Source organism: Pyrus communis, chromosome 13 (assembly GCF_041283825.1).
Source record: "Pyrus communis isolate YQ-2024b chromosome 13, ASM4128382v1, whole genome shotgun sequence".
Taxonomy (NCBI): domain Eukaryota; kingdom Viridiplantae; phylum Streptophyta; class Magnoliopsida; order Rosales; family Rosaceae; genus Pyrus; species Pyrus communis.
Genome location: NC_142577.1, coordinates 16939029 through 16946459, shown reverse-complemented (window position 1 = coordinate 16946459; position 7431 = coordinate 16939029). Strand labels below are relative to the sequence as shown.

Genomic DNA, 7431 nt, shown 5'->3' with positions numbered 1-7431 from the left:
AAAAAACTTAAAAATCTGGAAAAAATTAAACTAAAATTAAAAAAAGGAAGAAACTTTAATTGAAATTGGTTCTCCCATTCCCATTTCGATCAAGACTTGGATTCAGACTTTGAACCCTAATAAAAAATCATTAACTGAATTTTTATTTATTTTTATTTTTTATTTATTTTTAAGACTTGGATCCTGATTTTGGATTCATGAAACATCATTTAACTGATGTTTTTTTTGCTTTTTCCAACCAGGGACGGATGGAAAGCCGGCTAAGATTGTTCTTATTTTTTGCTGGGAAAATTAAAACTAATATTAAAAAAGGAAGATAATTTAACTGAAATTGGTTCTCCCATTCCCATTTCGATCAAGACTTGTATTCAGACTTTGAACCCTAATAAAAAAATCATGAAACTTCTTCTTTGCCGATAAGGAAGCTTGATGGAATCTCTTCTTTCATCTTATCAAAAATAAACCCTAACAACTCCATCGCCCCCTCATTCGCTTGTAATGCTAATTTGCTAGTGCAGGGGTCAGATTAAATCTTACCACCACCATCCACCATCAAGGTCAGCTTTTACATTTCACAACTATTTTTCCGTTTAAAAGTATTGGATAGTTGTCTAAAACTCGCAAGCGCTTGAACGGTAATTTGCTTTCTGTGTTCATTGAAGCTACAATTTTTTTTCTTCCAGAAATGCTAAGTTGGCAGTTTGTATATTTTTGAAGGTTTTAATTGCTAATAAGTAAATCTTTGTTTATACTTCAGTAAATGTGCTTGCAAGTCTGGTAATTGTATCTTTATCTGAAATATACAAATATATATATATTTTTATTTTTATTTATTTTTCTCATGTCACCCGGGCTGATCATTTTACCAGACCACGAAAATGTCAGGGTATATACTACTCATTCGTTTTCCATTTCTCTGTATTCGTTTCGGTGCACTTTGTTGTGCATATAAAAATGGAGGATGCATATAGTTTTAGGGATGAAAGTTTGTTCCTGATTGCTTGGCCTGCGCAGTATCCTGAATTTATGTTTTAAACCAATTCTACATATGAAAATACGGGGACACGTTATTCCATATTTTAATTTTAGTTTTAATTTTCCAAATTTCATGTTTTGTTTTGTTTTGTTTTTGTTTTTGTTTTTGTTTTTTTTTTTGTTTTTTTTTTCAGTTTTATTTTATCTTTAATATTAGTTAAATTTCACATAAGCATCCATATCATTTAATGAATAAATAAGAACCATTGGATGTCATGTAATCAAAAGGCTTAAAAAGAGTGTAAAAGTATTTGTAAAAATATTTATCCCTTTATTCTATCCTTAAGAAGAATGCAAGATAGTATAGTGATGGTACCTACACTAGGCTGGAATCCAGAGCATATTTGTTTTGGAACCAAATCTCCTGAAAGAGGGGTACCTCCACCATGAGGTAATTCCCTTTGGGACTCATGAACAACTACTTGATTTCAATGCAATAAAAGAAGAGAAAGTGCCCGAGTTGATGTTAAACAAAGATACCTAAGCCTGGATGGATAAGTTTCTATGCCAGATTGGAGAGAATAAGGAAGGAGCACCTGGACCTAGCAACTTTCATGTCAACATGATCTATGTACTGTCCTCCATGTTCTATGCAAAACCAAATCAACCAGCTATCATGGATGATGAATCATTGGCATAGAAGCCAGTGATGGCCCTTGTAAACATTGAAAAGGTTAGTAAAGAAGAGTTAAGCTTGGTAGACATGCCTGACCCCACACGAAAAGAGCATGAGAGAGTTTATTTTAATGAGATGGTGTTAAAAAAACCAAGTCTGGCCTTAGCAAACCATTTAAAGCCCATATATGTGACAACTCATTTGGAAATAGTCTATTTTAAAAAGGTGTTGATAAATGGGGGTACATCAGTTAATGTATTACCACTTAAACAACTAAAGAAACTTTGCAGAGGTGAGGAAGACCTTATCCCCACTGATCTCACGATGTCTAGGTTTTCTGGAGTCATCACCAAAACACATGGGATACTACCCTTAGAAGTAGATTTGGGATTCAAGAAGATTATGTTGGCATTCTTTATGGTAGATAACACCTCTACTTATGGGGCGTTGTTGAGAAGGGATTGGATACACCAGAGTTTGTCTATACCAGCATTACACATAAATGCTAGGATTAGACTATAGTTTATTAGAGCATAAGATGCATATTAAAAAGGGTACATGCTTGTAAAGCAAGCATCAAGAAGGATGTCAAAAGAACTCGAAGGAAAAATCAAGGAAGAAATTGAGAAGCTAGTGAAGGCGGGCTTTATTATACTTGTAAAATATGTAAAGTGGTTGCCCAACATTGTACCTATACTGAAAGCTTTAACTAATGCCAGTCGATGTTGTGTCGATTATAGAAATATTAACGAAGCAACTCCCAAAGATGAATACCTTATGCCTATGGCCGACCTATCTATTGATGTAGTTGCAAAACACAAAGTATTATCTTTTATGGATGGAAATGCTGGATATAATCAAATAAAAATGGCTAAAGAAGACATACATAAGATAACATTTAGATACCTAGGACATATATGAGTTTATGAATATGTTGTCATGCTTATTAGGCTGAAAAATGCTGGTGCTGCATATCAAAGGGCAATGAATGTTATTTTTCATGATCTGATCGGGCACATCATGGAGGTATACATTGATGACATCATGGAAAGGTCTAAAACTAAAGAACAACACTTGGAAGACCTCAGACAAGCCTTACTGAGAATGAGAACCCACAAGTTGAAGATAAATACTAGAAAGTGTGCCTTTGGGGTTAATCGGGGCAACTTTTTGGGGTTCTTGGTCCATCAAAGAGGTGTGAAAGTGGACAAGAACAAGGCTAGGGCTATAATGGAGTCATCTACACCCACTAACACCTACTAACAAAGTGCAATTGCAAAGGTTGCTAGGAAAGATTAATTTTTTGAGAAGATTCATTGCTAATCTTGTGGGCAAGATCCAATATTTGACTTATTTGTTAAGATTAAAGAATCAAGACAAGTTTGAGTGGGCCCCTCAACATCAAGAGGTCTTTGATAAAGTGAAGACTTGTCTAGCCTCTCTTTAAATGCTCATGCCTACCCAGAAAGAGAAGCCTTTAAAGCTCTACATTTCAACATCCGGGAAATCAATAGGGAGTTTATTAACTCAAAGCAATGAAGGAGGAAAAGAAAATGCAATATACTACCTCAATAGGATCCTTACGGAGGTAGAAACAAGATATACCCCAATTGAGAAATTATGCTTAGCCTTGTACTTTGCTACCAACAAATTAAGGCACTATATGTTGCATTGACATATCCATATAATTGTCAAACTGATGTGATCAAGTACATGTTGTCCAAGCCAATGCTAACAGGAAGAATTGGGAAATGGATCCTAGCACTGTTAGAGTTCAGTTTCTAGTATGTACCTCAAAGGTCAGTGAAAAAACAAGCAATTGTAGACTTCCTAACTAAGCACTAAGAGTCCGAAGAGAAACTCATCAACATCCCTGGAACCTTGGAAGTGGCTAACCTTTGGATCCCATCCAATAAGGCTCAGTCTGGCAAGGAAGAATAGATACAACAAAAATTAAAAAGGATAACTAGCTTATGGATCACTCCTTAGAGGCTGTATTTTGATGGATCATGCATACAACATGCTGCAGGAACTGAAATTGTCATCATTAATCCAAAGGGAGTCTAACATTGCTACTAATTTCTTTTAGATTATAAAGATACTACCAACAATAGGGTGGAATATCAAGCATTGATCATTGGCTTAGAAATTCTAATGGAGTTGGAGTCAGCTGAAATAGAAGTATATGGTGATTTCGAGTTGGTAATTAATAAATTAGATGGAGAGTACAAGTGTAGACATATCACAAAGACAAGATATTATCTGGCAGCTACTCAATTATTGGGATATTGGGGTATTGAAGCAACAATTAGCCATATTCCTAGAGAAGCAAACTTAACTGCCAATGAAAAGGCACATAGGGTTTCTGGAACACATGTTCAAGAATAAGGGCATGAGATAAAAGTAGAGATACAAAGAAGAAGTTTCCCCTATATCTTTGAAAGTTGATTTAGCCTGGATGTAACGACTGAAGAGCCTGAGATAGAGGATTGGAGAACATCTACCATCTAGTACTTGAATGACCTTTCTCCTCCCACTAGTAAGAAAATTAGACAACAGGCAACTAAGTTTGTTATGTGGGATAATACTTTGCTGAGAAAGACTCCAGATATGCTTTTATTAAAATGCTTGGGTCTGGAAGAATTAATGAGGGTGATGGCTGAGGTATATAAAGGCATTTGTGGAGCATACTAGCATAATTTTATCGATGTAAACCCAAATTTAATAACAGATATATATTAGAAACAATTTAAGTGCCAAAGATGCTAGTCAAGCAAAAGCACAGTAACTCACATATGAAATATCTGAGTTATCTAATATGTATTAGATGCAATCCAAGGTTCAAACAATCATACATGAAGTTCGTTCACACAACAATAAATAAACGTCCAAAGATGAGATGATTACTAAGAAGATATGCTACTTCTGGCCCAACATGGAGAAAGATTGTAAAGCTTATGCTAGAGGATGTGAGAAATGCCAAAAGCATAGACCTCTATAACATATACCATCGGTGCCCTTGAATCTAGTAGTAAAGCTATGACCTTTCGGAAGGTGGGCCATGAACTTTATCAGGCAGATATACCCAGCTTCTAGCAAAGGGCACACCTTCATAATAGTGGCAACTGATTACTTTACTAAGTGGGTTGAAGCTTCAACTGTGAAAACCATTAATTAAGCTGCTGTGAAGAAGTTCATTGAGACCAAAATTCTACATAAATTTGGGGTGCCTGAAACAATTATTACAGACATATGGCATTCATTCATTTCAAAAGAAGTTGAGGAGTTTGCAGCTAAGTTCAAGATAAAGAAGATCTAGTCTAGCCCTTATTATCCCCAATCTAGTGGTCAAGCAGAAGCTAGCAACAAGATATTGGGGAACATCATTAAAAGAATGGTGGCAGATAGCCCAGAAATGTGGCATGAGATGTTGGGAGATAATCTTTAGGCTTATAGAACCTTAAAAAGAACAGGAACTGAGACTATTCCTTATGCATTGACATTTGGGCAAGATACAATGCTCTTTATGGAGATCAATGTGAGTTCTCTAAGGCTTCAGAACCAATTTGGCCTACATAGTGATGAATTTATTCAGGCCATGTGTTAAGGAATTGAGGACTTGAATGTTGCCCAAATTAAAGCTATGAACAAGATCCACGAAGGAAAAAAGGCTGTTGCCCGAGCTTACAATAAGAGAGTATAATTGAAGACTTTTGAAGAAGAAGAATTGGTGTAGAAAGCAGTTTTGCCCTTGGGAGCTCAAGTTAGAGGTTTTGGGAAATCAAGTCTTACTTGGGAAGGCCCTTTCATAATTACCAAAGTATTAGACAGAGGAACTTATTACTTGGTAGATTTAGAAGGAGATTTACAGAAACATCTAATAAATGCTAAATTTCTAAAGAAGTACCACCCAACTCTTTGGGATGTTAGAGACTGTTATATTAATGAAGTTTGATACTTAGAAAAAGGGGTGAGGAATTCTTTATATGTCTAAAAGCAGTTGTTTCTGTTAGAAAATGTGAATAAACAAGTAAAATAGCAAAATAGTGAGAGATCTTTTTATTTAATTATTAGGAAAGTATAGGAGCCCTAAATTACAAGTTTACATCTTTAGCCAAGGCAGCTATCCTAGACTTGACTTTCTAAAGCTATATTGCTGTTGGCTAACTGGGCTTCTGACTTCTCCACTTCCTGGTTTACTTTCTTCACTTCCTCAATCTTATTGTATAGCTTGCTGGAGAGGGTCATTTGCTCATCCTTTAGAGCAGAAAGTTGTTTTTCCAACTTCTGGATCTCTACAGCCACCACCATTATCAGATCCTCCATGGCTGAGCCCTTCTCCACCAGCTGCTGCAAATTAGTGGAGGTCCGACTATGCTTTTCCTTGTAACACCTCACCCTGTTGCCCTGCCTCTCTGCCTTAAGATGCTGATCCCTCAAAGCTCTTAGATTTCAAAGAAGGAAATGAAAGACTCATACTGCACCTTGGTCATTTGCTAGGCTTAATATAATTCAGTAAGGGCATTCTAAGTATCTTGAAGAGCCTTAAAGCTAAATAAGGTAGAAAAGTCCATTTGCATCCATTCTTTGAAGATCATGCGTTGCTCCATGAGGTGTTGAGGCTTAGAAGGACGCCTTTTGGATCCAGCTTAGTCCTAATTTGCCCGAACTCTCTAACTAGTTCGAGCAATGAAGCTGTGGCTAGGAGAGAAGCCAATAGAGGATGCATGATTCCAGCACCATTAGAAGTAGCTGTAGTAGTGGCAATGTCTTCAACAGTAGTAGTAGTAGCAGTAATGGAAGAGGAAGCAGATCCGGTAACAGGCACCCTCCTAGGCCTAGGAATGAGAATTCTTGAAGTCCAGTAGCCCAAGAAGTTTGAGCTGGGACCACTATGCTCATAGTAGGCTGAAGAGACTTGCCCGAAACCTCACCAAAGGTTTACCAGATGAAAAGAGAATGAGTTACAAGAGCTCAACCTTAAGCTGAAATAATAATAAAAAGGGATGGGGGAGTAGAAGGAACATATTGTCAAGATAAATATACCTTAGTTGAACTTTGAGCCATGGTTAGAGGATTTTTTGGTAAAGTTACTACTGGTGAGGATAGAGCAGGGGAGGCTCTAAGACTAGTTACCTATGAGATAACTGGGTTACCTATGAGATAACTGGAATATCAAGGACTATTGGTTCCTTGGCAGCTTTTGGAAGAGGGGAAAACTGACATAAACAAAGTTTAGATCATTAGTTTCAAGTAATAAAAGAAAAACCATCTCAAAATAAGAAACACCTGAGAGGAGAAAATTATGGAATGCTAGTGTCTTCTACAAAATGGAACAACTTTCCAGTTGCAGGGTTGAATTAAGAAGTATGAATCACTGTTATGGTTGAATGAACTTGAGAAGAATGAGGAAGGGGTGCTTGTTGAGTTTCAGATGCTGGAATGCTCTTAATTGTCTAAAAGTAACAAAGACAGGTCAAAGGTTGGATCTTAATAATAATAAAAAAAGGGTAACAAGTTTTGAGAGAAGGATATACCACTGAAAGCTTGGCCCGAAAGGGAGAAACTTGCTTAGATCGGGCATGAGGAGAAGATGGTTTATCCTGGGAAGTTCCTTCTGCCTTGGAAGCTTGTTTTGAAACCATTTGAGGTTAATGAAAGGGTTAAAGAAGAAGAGGAAATAGGTTTAGGTGATCAATTATGACTACCTTCAACTTCTTCAAAATCTTGGACATAACTTCCTTGTCACTTTGCTGCCGCTCCTCACTGGCCTTTATCCC

The 7431-nt window shown here is 36.7% G+C and overlaps 1 pseudogene; it reads right to left on the bottom strand.

Annotated features, from left to right (window-relative positions):
* Positions 1-5779: 5779 nt before the first annotated feature.
* On the bottom strand, positions 5780-6380 carry LOC148691857 (uncharacterized; annotated as a pseudogene).
* Positions 6381-7431: the final 1051 nt, after the last annotated feature.